General features: G+C 38.8%; 1 protein-coding gene across 1 annotated transcript in view; it reads left to right on the top strand.

The window, feature by feature from the left end:
* The window catches only part of PEX14 (peroxisomal biogenesis factor 14), a 143,707-nt gene that overhangs the window by 89,657 nt on the left and 38,157 nt on the right, over window positions 1–15,893 (top strand). The window lies entirely within an intron of this gene.

A 15,893-nucleotide genomic window follows, 5' to 3' on the forward strand; every position in this document is an offset into this window, starting at 1 on the left:
ACATGCATGTGAGCAGGGGAGGGGCAGAGAGAGAGGGATAGAGAGAATCCCAAGCAGATTCTGCACCATCAGCATAGAGCCCAATGCGGGGCTTGATCCCACAAACTGAAAGATCATGACCTGAGCTGAAATAGAGTTGGATGTTTAACCAACTGAGCCACCCAGGCATTCCTGTGTATAATTTTCAAAATTAGCTTGCCTGGTTAGAAAAGACTGTTGATTTTTTTTCAAAAAAATTAAAAAAAAATTTTTTTTAATGTTATTCACTTCTGAAAGAAAGACAGAGCACGAGTGGGGGGGGGGGGCAGAGAGAGAGGGAGACACAGAATCTGAAGCAGGCTCCAGGCTCTGACCAATCAGCACAGAGCCCGACGCGGGGCTCGAACTCACGAACTGTGAGATCATGACCTGAGCCGAAGTCGGATGCTTAACCAACTGAGCCACCCAGGCACCCCTTTTCCAAAATTTTTTAAACATTTATTTATTTTTGAGAAACAGAGGGGACAGAGCGTGAGTGGGGAGGGGCAGAGAGAGAGAGAGACACAGAATCCGAAGGAGGCTCCAGGCTCTGAGCTATCAGCACAGAGCCCAACACAGGGCTCGGACTCATGGACCAGACCATGAGATCATGACCTGAGCTGAAGTCAGATGCTTAACAGACTGAGCCAGCCAGGCACTCTAAGACTGTTGATGTTTTAAATATTGGAATCACATTAAATTTATAAATTAATTTAGGACAGATTAAATCTTTATAATACTGATACTTCCTGTGTAAGAATAAGGTAATCCTTTCCAAGTATTCAAGTTTTCTTTAGTGTCCCTCAGTATCTTTATATAGATCTTGCCCATTTACTTCTAAATTTGTGTTCTAATGTTTTCTTTTGTTGCTGCTGAGAGTGGTATCTGTTCTTCATTATACCTTCCTTTATGTTTTTAAATTTAAAGGTGATTTCCACCTTTGACCCTTGATCCTTGAACAATGTGGGGGTTAGGGGTACCACCCACCCCCCACCGTCCCTGCAATTGAAAATCTGTGTATAACTTTTGACTCTCCAAGAACTTTACTAATAGCCTACTGTTGATTAGAATCCTTACTGATGACATAAATAATTGATTAATACATATTTTGTATGTTATATGTATTATATACTGTATTCTTAAAGTAGAGAAAAAAATGCCATCAAGACAATCATAAGGAAGAGAAATACATTTACAGTGCTGGATCGAAAACCGTGTGTAAGTGGACCCACGCAGTTCAGACCCTTGTTCAGAGTCAGCTGTACTGATTTTGGCTGTAAACATGTAACTGTTTATATTGTTTATAAAAGGATTGTTTTTTCTTCTCTTAGTTAATTCATATTGGTTTTCCTGGTATATCAGTTTTCCAGGTACTATTGGGAAATCATATTTTTACCTGTTCTTTTACAGTGTTTCTGTCTCTTCTTTTCTTGTCCAGTGGCATCAGTGAATACATATTTGTGTTCTGTGTTTTGTTTTCCAAGAACTCCTGTTGGATGTTAGAAGTCTTGGGTTGACTCTCAAATATTTTTAAAAACTTTTTCTTTCCTGTCCCCCCCCCCTTGTTTTTTTTTTGGTTTTCCTGCCCACTTTATGGGCAGTTCCTTCCCAATGTTTTATCTTCTAATAATCTTATCTTCCAGTATTTCTCTAGAAAATTTTTTTTCTTGCTCAGATATTTAATTTATAATAAATGGTGAGTTTTCTTTTTCTCTGAGTGTTCTTTTTTCTGGCATTCTGTTCTTGTTTCTTAGATGCATCATCTCTTTATTTTCCCTGAGAATATTATTATTATTTTCTCCTGCTGCCTAAATAATTTGTTTCCTCTACGTTGTTTTTTTATTGTGTTTTCAGGGCTCTGATTTTCATTTTTGAGATTTTCTTTAAATGTCTGATGATCCTTTGCTGTCTATTATTTAAGACAGAGGCTGAAAAAAAACTAATTGGAAGGTTCCCTGGGCATGAATCCTTTTTATCATGTGATGTATAATGAGTTAAAATCACAATCAGAGCTATGTGTTCAAGCTGCCATTCCAGTTGGAAGTCTTCCTTTACAAGGGATTTCAAGAGCAATTTTGACCCTACAGAATTTTGACTGTATACATAGCTAAAGTCTCTGGCCAAGTTGTGATTTCATTTTATGTTCAACATATTAACAGTAATTGCTTCTGGATGGTAGGCACATAAGTGATTTTTCTCGTCTGGGTCCTTTCAGCTTTTCTCTGTTAAAACAGTTGTTCTCAGTTTTGGAATATTACTTTGACAATCAGAAAAATATCAAAAGGAGTGAATTTTCTTCATGCTCCTTCCCTTAACCACCATCAGTCTGTAGGTTATTTGAAAAAAATTGAAGCAGAACATGTGAGTTTCATTAATTGAGTGCAATCAGGTGGCTAGATGCTGGACACAAGTTAGAGATTTTACTCAGCTGTTTCCTTAGATCAAGAATTTTCTGAAATTAAGGGCTGAAAGACCCAAGTTGTTAAACTGCTCACTAGATTCCACGAGGACAAGAATATCTTCCTTGTTCACTGATTTGTCTTCAGCTCCAGCACAAAGTCTGATTTTGTAGGCTGTCTGTAATATATGTTGATGAATAAATAAATTCATAGAACGCCAGTGCACCAAAACATGGTTTTGGAATAATCAGATACTCCTGTGAAAAAAATAAAATCAGCTTTGACTCTTACTTCACAACATACATACATAGTAAAGATAAATCTGTGAAGTTTCTAGGAAAACACAGCAGAATGTCTTCATAATCTTTGGGTAAGCAAAGATTTGTTAATCAGGCCACAATACCAACTACCATAAAAAGAAAAAAAAAAAACCTACAGCAAAATTTAAAGCTTCTACTCATGAAATCATAAAAGAGAGCAGCAAAAGGACAAAGAATATACAGGAAAAAGGTATTCGTGATATATGTATCTGACAGAGGTCTTGTATCTAAAATATGTGTAAAGAACTCCTACAAATTGGGGCGCCTAGGTGGTTGAGTTGGTTAAGCAACCAACTCTTGATTTTGGCTCATGTCAATCTCATGGTTGTGAGACTGAGCCGCAGAGCCGGGCTCTGTGCTGGCCATAGAGCCTGCTTAAGATTCTCTCTCTGGGGGCGCCTCAGTGGCTGTCTGTTAAGCGTCCGACTTTGGCCCAGGTCGTGATCTCACAGTTCGTGAGTTCAAGCCCTGCATCAACTCCGTGCTGACAGCTCAGAGCCTGGAGCCTGCTTTGGATGCTGTGTCTTGCTCCCTCTCTGCCCCTCTCCCACTCATGCTCTGTCTCTCTGTCTCTCAAAAATAAATAAATGTTTAAACAAAAAAAAAGATTCTCTCCCCCTCTCTTCGTCACATTCTCTCTCTCAAAAAAAAAAAAAAAAAAAAAGACTCCTACATATCAACAAGAAAAAAATCAAATAACCTAACTTTAAAAAGTGTTCAGAAGATTTGAGCAGGCATTTTATTAAAGAGCATTTCCAAACGGTTGACGAGCATATACAAAAAGGTGCCTGACATCATTACTTATTGGGGTAATAGAATTCAAAACCATAGCAAGTCACTATTATACACCCACCAGAATGGCTAAAATTAAGAAAAGTGAAAATACTAAGTGTCAACACGAATGTGAAGCAACTGTAACCCTCATACATTGCTGGTGGGAGTACAGTCACTTTGAAAAAACTGTCACTTTCTACTGAAGTTAAATGTATGCTTGTTCTATGATCTAGCAATTCTGTTCCTCGCTATAGATCCAAAGGAAATGAGTGTATATATCCATGAAAAGACATACACATGAATGTATGTAGCAGTTTTATTTCTATCTATCTATCTATCTATCTATCTATTAAATGCTTATTTTTGAGAGACATAGAGCATGTGTATGCACGAGCAAGTGGGGGAGGGGCAGAAAGAGGAGGGACAGGGGATTTGAAGTGGGCTTTGCGCCGATGCTGACAGCAGCGAGCCAGACGTGGGGCTCGAGATCATGACCTGAGCTGAAGTTGGACACTCAACCGACTGAGCCACCCAGGCACCCCTATTTCTATTTAAAATGGCCAGAACCTGGGGGGAAATGGCCATCAGCAGAATGATGGGTAATTTGTGGTATAGACACGTAATAGAATATTACACAGAAAGGAAAAAGGATAAATTACTACTTTGTGCAGCTCCACGGATGAATCTTCAAGTATTTTGTCAAAGAAGTCAGATGTAAAAGAATACATAACAGGGGCGCCTGGGTGGCTCAGTCGGTTAAGTGCCCCACTCTTGATTTCAGCTCAGGTCATGATCCCACAGTTCATGAGTTCAAGCCCCGCATTGGGCTCCATGCTGAAAGTACGGAGCCTGCTTGGGATTCTCTCTCTCTTTGTCCCTCCCCCACTTGCTCTCTCTCTCTCTCTCTCTTAAAAATAAATAAACTTAAAAAAGAAGTTTTGGTGAACTCCATACCTTTTTTTACAAAAAATACGTCACATTCATAGGATGTTTCAGGACAGGTAAGACTAATACTAAGGATCAGGGGAGTATGTAGGTGGGAAGGGCTGCCTTACAATGTACTGGTAAATGTTCTGGATCTCATTCTGAGTGGTCGTTACCCAGTATGTACATATGTACAAATTCTTCAAGCTGTGCACATAAGATTAACTGGTATATTATTTCTCAATTTAAAAAAAAATGGCTCATTCTTATTAGGCTAGGGAAAAATAAGATTTAGAACTTTTAAGCCACATTCAGAGGGAAGAAAAGATGATCAGGTCAGCAAAGGTCAGGAAAGGAAAAACAAAAGCTATAAATAAACTAGAGGCAGTGAAAACAATAAATATTCGTGGGATTAAAACAGTCCCCTATTAACAGATCCCAGAATCACTACAACCTGAGGAAAAAACCAAGGTCAGTTATATGCTGTTTATAGGAGACATACCTGAAATGAAACAACATAGGAAAGTTGAAAACAAGGGACAGGCCAGATACGGCAAACAAACGCAGACCAGAAGGATTGGCAGTGTTCACATTCTGCCAGATTAGAAATTCCAGGTTAGAAGATATTAAAAAGAATGGTCAGTTTATAACATTACAAAGTTCACTGCACCCAGAAGGCATAATAGTCGTGAAAGTGTATGTGCTTGAAAATATTTTATAAAACTATATAAAGCAAAAGCTATTAGAAATAACAAGAAGAATTTAAAATGACGTAGTTGAAGATATTAACACACTTCAGAATTTAACATACCGGCAGCCACAAAATAAATAAGAATGTGAAATAATTGGATAGCAATGAATAAACTTACGTAAAATGTAAATATGGAGGATTTTGTACTCATCAAACAGGGGGGATTCAATTTTTCAGTACCTATGGTGCATTTATAAAAAGTTATGTGAAATCAGCTCAAAGAAAAATCTCAAAGTCCAAGAGATGGAAATCATATAGCACCCCCTTCTCTGAGCAGAAGAAAATAAAGGTAAAATTTACAGTGAGAAAACCTACAAGGAAATTTGGCCACTTGGAAAATTTAAAACATTCTTCTAAGAATTGCTTTCGTCTATTGTGTTTGGATTTTCCTGGTGTTCTTCTTTTAGCTTCTTGAGATGAGTACTGGATTTATTTTCTTTCTTAATTTTTATATTTTGGAATTAGAAAAAAACCCCAGAGATGGCAGAAACTGCTTCAAAATAGATTCCTGAAATGAGGAAGTATTGAAACACAGAGTAGGATTTTTTTTTAAGTTTTATTTATTTATTTTTGAGGGAGACAGAGATAGTGTGAGTGGGGGAGGAGCAGAGAGAGAGGGGGAGAGAGAATCCCAAGCAGGCTCTGCACTGTCAGCGCAGAGCCTGATGAGGGGCTCAAACCCACGAAACCATGAGGTCATGACCTAAGCCGAAACCAAGAGCCACCCAGGCCCCAGATTTTTTTTAAGACTCTGGGTACATAGCAGTAGTTTTCTAAATAATCTTACCAATCCCTTCACCAGGGTCTGAGAATAACTATCTTAACATACTAAACGTGTCTGGTCTCTAAAACAACAACAAAACAGGAACAAGACCACTTTCTCAGATTATTTTTATTTGTATTTATTTGATTAATAACATAGTTGAACTTTTAAAATGTGTTTATTTCTTCTCAGAAATGTTTATTCAGTCCTTTATTTTCTGCTGGGATATTAGTGCTTATTGATTTTTAAATGCCCTTTATATATTAAGAATATTAATTCTTTGTCATGTTTGCAAACATTTTCCCCATTGTTCCTTGCCTTTTTTGTTTTTTAATATATAAAAGTGATTATTTTCACATAATAAAATTTATCAATCTTATAATTTCTCCATTATTTTATGAAAGAGATGCCTTCCCCATAAGTATTAAATAATAATAACTATAGTAACAACAACAGCAACAGCTAACATTTATTGAGGGGTGATTATGTGTCAGTTGGCACAGTGCCTTTATTTAATCACAGGAACCCTGTGAGGTGGGTATTTTTTAAAATTATTTTCTTTTATTTGAGAAAGAAACTAATGAGAGAGGTTCAGAAGTTTATCCACAGGGGCACCTGGGTGGCTCAGTTGGTTAAGCATCCAACTTCAACTCAGGCCATGATCTCATGGTTTGTGAGTTCAAGCCCCACATTGGGCTCTGTGCTGTTAGCGCAGAACCCGCTTCAGATCTTCTGTCTCCCATTCTCTCTGCCCTTCCCCCTGTGCTCACTCTCGCTCGCTCGCTCTCTCTCTCTCTCTCAAAAATAAACATTAAAAAACCCATAATTTAAAAAAGTTTATCTACAAACACCGAACCAGCAATGAGTTAAATATTCACACTCATTTTATTTTAGTATATGTGGTTTATGTGTTTATATTTAACTCTTTAATCCTGAAATTAATGAAGTGAGGTGAAATGATGCTCTTCAAACATCACTTTTCCCAAAACTGTTCTTCAAATAGTTTTTCCTCATTTGTTTGTTTTTCTTCCTTTATTATATATTAAATTTCAGTATTAAGAAGGTCTCTTTCAGAGATATCTGTTGTATTTACTGACCTATATACTCTTACACAAGTGCCACAGTGTTCTGATTTCTGTATCTTTATCATCAATATTCACATGTACACAAACAAAATTCACTCCATTGTTTTTCTCTTTCAAAAACATTCTGAGTTAGAGTTCTGGCTTTCAGTCATAACCAAGTAGCTTGTATCAGAATAACATTCCCACCAGTAACAAATACAAATTCTGGATAAAATATTTTGAAAATGTTGTTTAAAGGGACAAGAAAGTAACCAAATGCAACCAGAAATTGGAGTGGATTTGATTCTTGAGAGAAGGAACAACTTTGGATGAGAACAGGCTATGTATGACTTTTCCCTTGAGGGACTCCCAGGCCATCAGGTTCTAGCAGATACAAGTTAAGCAGAAATTGGCAGAAACCACCATGTTGGTTGGAGGAATTAGGGGATAGATTTCAAAGAGGCCAGAGTGGCCAGAACTTGAAATGAAACTTACAGGAAGAAAAGAACTTTGGAGGGCGTAGCCCCAGCCTGAATATATACACCCCTGAAATTCTGGGCTAGCTTGTGAACTGCCCATGCACTGGGCAGGTGTCACAGGTTCCAGCTGATTTCAGCAGCTCCTACTGTAGGAAAGGCAGGATTTAGAGTTTGAGTCTTATCAGACTAGAAAGTCTTGGTATATAAACACCTTAGGCTTTCCTTTGAAGCCCCAGAAGCAACACCCCTTAGGAGGAAACAGGAAATGTCTACAACTGTGACATTTTCCTTAGGATGAAGGTTTAAGCACACACAAAAAATACATAAAACATAAAATGGCCTGCCCCAAATTAAGGTGATCTGCCAATAATTTGACTGCCTACTGGGACCAAACTGAGTTCTTCAGAAGGAGACCGCAGGATCCAGAGCCTCTATAGCTTATCATCCAAAATGTCCAGTATAAAATAAAAACTTTCTAGACATGTGAAGATGAGCAAACAGGAACCTGTGACCCTTACTTGAAATGAAAATCAGAGAAATAGACTCACAGACAAAAAAAACCTGTAGCCATAAAAATGTTTAAAAATATATATGAAAAATATGGTGAAAGGATGAAGAAGTGGAAGTTATAATATAGATACAGAAGCTGTAAAAAAAAGAACCAAGTGGAAATCTTAGAACTGCAAAGGATAAAACCTGTCACTGAAATTTCACTGTTTGAAATTAACAGCCAATTGAACACAAGAGAAGAAAGGGTCAGTGATCTTGAAGACAGGTCAGTAGAAATCAGCCAAACTAAATTACAAAGAGGAAAAAAAAGGTTGAAAAAATAGGATGAGGGCTTCACTGATCAAGTTGCCTAATATATGAGTAATTACAGTCCCCAAATCTCAGAAGAATGAGGTAGAAAAAATATTTGAAGAAATGTTGGCTGAAAAACTTCCAATTTTGATTAAAACACGCACATATGGAGCAACCAGGAAGCATGGCCAACTTCAAGCAGGATAAATACAGAGAAAATTCCATCTATTATATCAGAGCACAGCTGCTGAATACTAAAGATAAAGAAAAGGGAACAGTGCTCAGAATGATGGCTGAGTTATAGTCAGAAGCCATGTAGCCCAGTAGGCAGTGGAATAACATCTTCAAAACACTGAAGGAAAAGACTGTCAACCTAGAATTCTATACACAGTAAAAATATCCATCAGATGTGAAAGGAGAAATAATGATATTTCTAGGTAAAAGCTGAGAGAAATCGTTGCCAGCAGACATGCATCGTAATAAATAGCAAAGGAAGATCTTCATACTGAAGAGAAAATAATGCCAGGTGGAAATTTGTATCCTCAGAAGGGATAAAGAGCATGGGGAAGGTGAAATATGTGGGCGAATATAAAATGCTATTTTTACTTTTATTCTTAAAATTTGTAAAAGTTGTCTAAAGCAATAATAAGATATATTTGGGTTTATAACAGACATGTATATGTATGATGAGCATTAGACCAACAGCACAAAATGTGCAAGGTGGTGTAAATGAAATTGATTTTTTAAAAAAATTTTAAATGTTTATTTTTGAGAGAGAGAGAGAAACAGAGTGTAAGTGGGGGAGGGGCAGAGAGAGAGGGAGACACAGAATCTGAATGAAGCAGGCTCCAGTCTCTGAGCTGTCAGCACGGAGCCTGATGTGGGATTCGGACTCATGAACTGCAAGATCATGACCTGAGCCAAAGTCGGACGCTTTACTGACTGAGCCACTCAGGTGCCCCTGAAATTGATTCTTAATAAAATGTGTTAATACATACAATATGGTACATATAATAATATGTATCATATTAAAGTTCTTAATATGTAAAACGGTAGAACATTAATTTAGAGTAGACTCTGATGAGTTAAGAATGCATACTGAAATCCCTAGAGGAGCCAGTTTAAAAAAAAAAAAATTAAAAAAAAGTATACTTAAAATACCTAGCAGAGGAGACAGAATGAACTCCCAAACATTTCTTATTATTCTTACTTGTGCATTCTTATGTGCTTAGTAAGCTAACCTTTTAGAACTTCTGAGAAAATTTAAAATAATTGGGATTTTTATTAGATCAAATCTTTCAAATTAATTTGAAAAGTCCATTCCATTTACTTCAATATTTTTGTTGCTTTTGCAAGGTTTTCTTTATACAGGTCTAACATATTTTAAGATTACTTATTGTAATTTTATATTTCTTGTGGCTATGAGAAAGGAATTTATTTTTAAATTACTTATTGCTGGTGCATAAGAATGCTATTGAATTTTTAAAAAATACATATTATAGGGGCGCCTGGGTGGCTCAGTCGGTTAAGCATCCGACTTCGGCTCAGGTCATGATCTCGTGGTTTGTGAGTTTGAGCTCCGCGCCGGGCTCTGTGCTGACAGCTCAGAACCTGGAACCTGCTTCGGATTCTGTGTCTCTCCATCTCTCAGCCCCTCCCCTGCTCATGCTCTGTGTCTCTCTGTCTCTCAATAATAAATAAACGTTAAAAAAAACACATAAATCTAGCCATCTCATTAAACTTTTTTATTGAATTGATTTTTCTAGATATATAATCATATTATCTACAATTGATTATTTTGTGACCTTCTTTCCAGTTCTTAAACATCTTAATATTATGTCCTGCCTTATTGCATGGGATGGAATTTCGAAAATAATGTTACATGCAGTGGTAATGAGCGTTATGATAAACAACTTTATTTTAAAGAGAGAAAAAAGAGATTGTCCCCAAGCGTTACAGACGTATCCTTCAGTTATTAATAATCTGCAGTCCACTAAATACCAGTATGCTGTATTCACTTTTATTCACACACTGAACAGACATTCAGTGAATGCCCACTACGAGTTGATCCATATGTTAGGCCTTGGGGATACAGTGTGAATAAGATAGACAGTAAAAGTTCAATAATACAAGACAAAAGGAAGGTTACAAAGCGATCTATGTTCGGCTACCAGAGGAATATTGTCCAGATGGCAGTTGCTATAGACCGGTGTCCGGCTGGGTGGCTAGAGAAAGCTCTGGTGGTGGGAGAGAGAACCCAGAACAACAGACAGTATCAGAGTAGGACTGGGAGAAGTCCACAGTGGGTGGGCCATTGGGGCAGAAGACTGAAGAGCACCGGTCCTGTCAGGGGCTGGGGAGCAAACCAGTTTGCCTTAGCGCAAGGTGAATATACAGTGAAGTTTTACATTCACCTGTGGGGCTCCTTGGAGGCTCTAAAGAGATGTTTCAGGGACAAAGAGGAATCAAAAGGTGGGACTCTGGGTTTGCTCCATGCCCCAACTGGCTCTCCCCAAACCTGAGCAGCATTACTTTGACCTGTTTTGCATACTGAATTTCCATTTATTTATTCCTTCTACACAGTTTTGTTGAACACCTACCAGTGCCAATAGAACCTTCCTGCTGTTCTAGGAACTGGGAATATAGCAGTGAATAGAATAGCCCCCAGGCTCTGCCTTCGTGGAGCTTACATTCCAATGGTGGGGAGGAAAGGAGACCATTAGGGGAATAAATGTATAACCGTAATATAAGTGGAGTGAGAGCAATAGAGAGTTCTTGGAAGGTTGCGATTTTAAATGGAATGGTCCGGAAAAGGCTCCACTAAGGTGACATTTAAGCAAAACCTTGAAAAAAATGAGGAAGCAAGCCATGCAAGTTTCTGGAGACAAAGAGTTCCAGGAAAAGGGAACCATTTGTACCAAAGCCTGAAAAGGGAGCATGTCTAGCAAATTCTAGGAACAGAAAGGAGGCCAGAGTGCAGGCAAGGTGGGTCATAGAGCTTGATATCTTGAACAGATATTTGGTGAATGCCTGCTACGAGTTGATCCATATGTTAGGCCTTGGGGATACAATGTGAATAAGATAGACAGTAAAAGTTCAATAATACAAGACAAAAGGAAGGTTACAAAGCGATCTATGTTCGGCTACCAGAGGAATATTGTCCAGATGGCAGTTGCTATAGACCGGTGTTCGGCTGGGTGGCTAGAGAAAGTTCTGGTGGTGGGAGAGAGAACCCATAGAGGTCCCAGCCTTGACAGGAGGCGAGGTTGTATAGAGCAGTGTTGATCCACATGAAGACTTTGGTTTTACTTTTAATAAAATGGGAGACCATCATAGGGTTTAAGTAGAGGATTTACATAATCTCCCTTAAGCTTTTACAGGACCACCCTGGCTGCTGCATTAAGAATAGACTGTTGGGGGCACCTGGGTGGCTCGGTCGGCTGAGCGTCCTACTCTTAATTTCGGCTCAGGTCATGTTCTCATGGTTCGTGAGTTCGAGCCCTGCATCAGGCTCTGCGCTGGCAGTGTGGAGCCTGCTTGGGATTCTCTCTCTCTCTCTCTCTGTCTCTCTGTCTCTGTCACTCTCTCTCCTCCTCCTCTCTCTCTCCCCCTTCTCTCTCTGCCCCTCCCCTGCTCATGCTCTCTCTCTCTCTCTCTCTCGACATACATAAAACTTAAAAAAAAAGAGAGAGACTGTTGGAAAGCAATAATGGGAACTGGGAGAGCAGTCAGGTGATAAGTCCCCAGTCACATCCCTGGCTATTATGTGACAAATCAGAATATCCTGACTTGTTGGATCTGAAGTCTGAAAGAGAAGCAGAAGGTAAGGATGACTCCAGGGGTTTTGACCTTGTGACTAAAAGGATAGAATCACCATTAATCTTGATGGGGCCAGATTAGGAGCCCGGTGTTAGACACGGTAGGTTTGAGGGCTCTGTTAGGCATACAGGTGGAAACACCAGGTGGGCAGATGGGTTAATGTGAATCGAGCTCAGAGGGGCGGTCTGAGCTACAGAGATCAGTTGAACGATGTTAACTTCTTGATTTTGATAATTGTACTGTGGTTATGTCTGAGCGTGGACTCCCCGCCCCAGAATCAGGAAATGAATACTGAAATACTTAGGGAGAAGGGGCAACCTGTCTGTAACTCAGTCTCAAACAGTTCAGGGAAAAAATAATTATATAGATAGACTGGTAGAGAATAATAAAGCAAATTTAGCATTTGAAGAATCCAGGCGAAAGATATGTGAGAATTCTTTGTACCATTCTTGCACTTCTTCTGTAAGTCTGAAATCATTTCACAATGGAACACTTTTTTAAAAGCGAAGGAAAATACAGACATTCCAGATAAACAAAACTGAGGCAATTCATTGCTGGCACACCTGTGCTGAATGGAACACTAATGGAGTTTTCAGGCAGAAAGAAAATGAACCTTAACTGAAGATACAGAGGACACAGAAATGCAGGCAGGCAAGGGAGGGGACAAATAGAAATAGATATTGGCTGCATAAAATAAGTGTCTTTCTTGTGGGATTTAAAACGCATGTATGATTGAGATGTACGACAGTAACACAGGCAGAAGGGTGGATGAACGTGTTGGAATTGTTGGCAAAATGGTAACATTTCTCAATTATATGAAACAATAGTAAGTCAAGAGCGTGTTGTGGTACCTAGCGCATTGGTTCTCAAGACATTTCGGGCCTAGCACCCCTTTCACGCTTAAGAACGGAGGACCCCCCCATTAGGCAAACATTACAGTGATCATCGTTGCGGACACACAGTCCACTGATGGATGCTGAAATTAGAGGTGAAAGTTTGAGAGTCTCTCCTCCAAGCTATTTAGTAACTACAAAAGGAAAGTTAGTAACACTACAGTGAAGAAATCTATCAAAAACCACCTTGACTACAAGCCAGTGGAGGGGAAAGCTGAATTAAAAAGTTGGCAAGAAGAGAAAAGAGGGCATTAAACAGATCAAAAGGAAAACAAATTGTGAGATGAAAGAGATAAACCCCCAAATTTCAGTGTTCACGTTAAATGTAAATAGACTACTCCATTAAAAGCAAAGTTTGTCAAGATTAGATTAAAAAACAAAACAAAACAAAACCTAAACCCCATCCAGGGCTGCTTACATCAAACATACCTCTAATAAAAAGGCACACAGGATTAAGAGTAAAATGATGGAAAAAGGGACTGTGCAAACACTAACCAAAAGAAACCAAGTACTAATACCAGGCAAGATAGACTTAAAAGTGGAGTGAGAAATAAGGAAATTTCAGAATGATCAGTCACATTTCTAAGTATGTATAACCAAATAACATAGCTTCACTGTACAGGAAACAAAATGGGCAGACCTGAAGGGAGAACTGGACAAATCTGCTCTTACCATGGAAAGTTCCAGAACGTCTTTCTTAGGAACTTACAGAACAGACAGAAATCAAGTTTCTAACAACACAGTGAACAAACTTACCACACACACACTGTGTACCTGCACATATGTGTATATGACACTGTACCCAATAAAGACACGAAATATGCAAAAATTTCAGCCTCACTAGTCATCAGGGAAATGCAAATTAAAGTCCAAATGACGTAATCACTTCCCACCCACCAGAATGGCTAAAGTGGAAAAAAACTGAGTCTGGTGTTGGATGCAGAACAACTAGAATTCTGCACTCCTGGTGTGAGTGTGAATTGGCCTGACTACTTTGGAAACTTGACGGTGTCTGTTCATCTGAAATATGCACACCCCATATAATCCAGCAGGTTGCCGCCGAAGCGTATGTGTAAAAATGTGATTAGCACCACTCTGGAACAGACGGATAAATCGTGCTTCATTCTTGTCCCGCGTGAGAGTACTATACAGCAGTCAAAGTGAATGAACCGTGGCTACGAGCACCAGCAGAGGCACCTTGCAGAAGCATAATGTTGAGCAAAAGAAGCCCATTGTGAAAGAATGCTTTCTATATTATTCCACTTATGTAAAGTTCAAAAATAAGCAGATTTCATCCGTGGTGCGAGAAGTTAAGTGGTGACTGGGAAGGATGCGTGAGGGCTGCTCCTGGAGGCTGTTGTATTACCCTTTTTTTTTTTTTTTAACCTGGATGGTAGCTACATGGATTTTTTCACTGTGTGAAAATACATCAAGCTGTAAGCTTAAAATGTGCTTGCTTTTCTGTACGTATATTGAATGCCAACACAAGTTTACTTAAGACTATAATGAGGCCATTCTTCTACCTTTCAGGATGACAAAGAAAAAGCTTGATAGCATCATGCAGGCAGAGTTGTGGGAAACACATGTAGACTGGTGGGAAGTAAGTGGAAACCACCTCTAAAGGAGAGTTAGGCAGTGTTGATCAAAATCAAAACTACTTGCAGGGACAACTTGCACATGTTTGAATGGCACATGCAAGGACTTGTTTGGGGGCTTGTAATATATGTTCAATAGGGGACAAGTTAAATAAGTTACGGTACGTCCATGAAATAGAATGCCTTGTAGCCACTAAATAGAATGAGGAAGTACTACAGATACTAATAAGGAATACTCTCTAAGATGTCTTAGTTAAAAATAGCAACTTGTAGAATAGTAAAGACTATTCCATATATACCATGCTATTATTTGTACAATATGGATATATATATGTATGTACATATATATGCACACACACATACACTAATATATAAAAAGTGTATTATATGGGTATAGAAAAGCACTTTCATATGTTCATAGACTATGTCTAGGAGGCATCTAAGAACCTAGTAGCAGTGGTTGTCTCTGGAAGATCTAACTGGATGGCCAGGTGGCAGGAGTGGGAGGGGGACAGCCTTTCACTGCATACCCTTTGGTATCTTGGGAATACAGAATTTAACTATGGGAATATATCTGTCAAGTGTTAATTTTTAAAACAATTGAATACCTTTCCCTTAGAAAGGTGTTTTGCAGGATACCGTTGTGTTGCCCCTCAGTAAGTCTGGTACAGCCACATTTTTCTTCACACTGAAACAGATCTTTGGTTTAACACCAGATGACGTGGTTGGCTTTGCAGAAGGGTGCCAAGATGTTTGGGGGTGGGGGGGAAGTTCCCGTGTCAGGGTGCACAGACTGCAGGGTGTGTGGGAATGCACTGATGAGCAGACAGCAAATTCAAGCCTCCTGTGTCATGCCTGCTTGTAAACACAACACTCCTTGAATGGAATGGTAGGCCCCTCCCTGCGGCTTCTAGTGTAATTTTCCTTCTCTCTTTTCTTCTGAACATGTATAAGTTGAATTCAGATTAAGTTAAAAATGATGCAACTCTCCTGCTTCCTTTTGTTCTTTTTTTTTTAAATGTAATTAAGATCAAGCTATGAATATAACATCTGCTTTTTATGTCTTAATGTATCAGAAGCATTTTCCCATGCCATCAGAAATTGTTCATGAAAATGTACACAGTCGAATAACAGCACGTAACTGAAATGTGTCCTAATTTCTCTGCTCAGCCCTCTTCACACATTTATGTTGTTCAAATGTTTTGCTCTTCTTTTTTTTTTTTATTTTTTTAACGTTTACTTATTTTTGAGAGACGGACAGAACACAAGTGAGGGGCAGAGAGAGAGAGGGAA

Source organism: Panthera leo, chromosome C1 (assembly GCF_018350215.1).
Source record: "Panthera leo isolate Ple1 chromosome C1, P.leo_Ple1_pat1.1, whole genome shotgun sequence".
In the NCBI taxonomy this organism is placed as follows: domain Eukaryota; kingdom Metazoa; phylum Chordata; class Mammalia; order Carnivora; family Felidae; genus Panthera; species Panthera leo.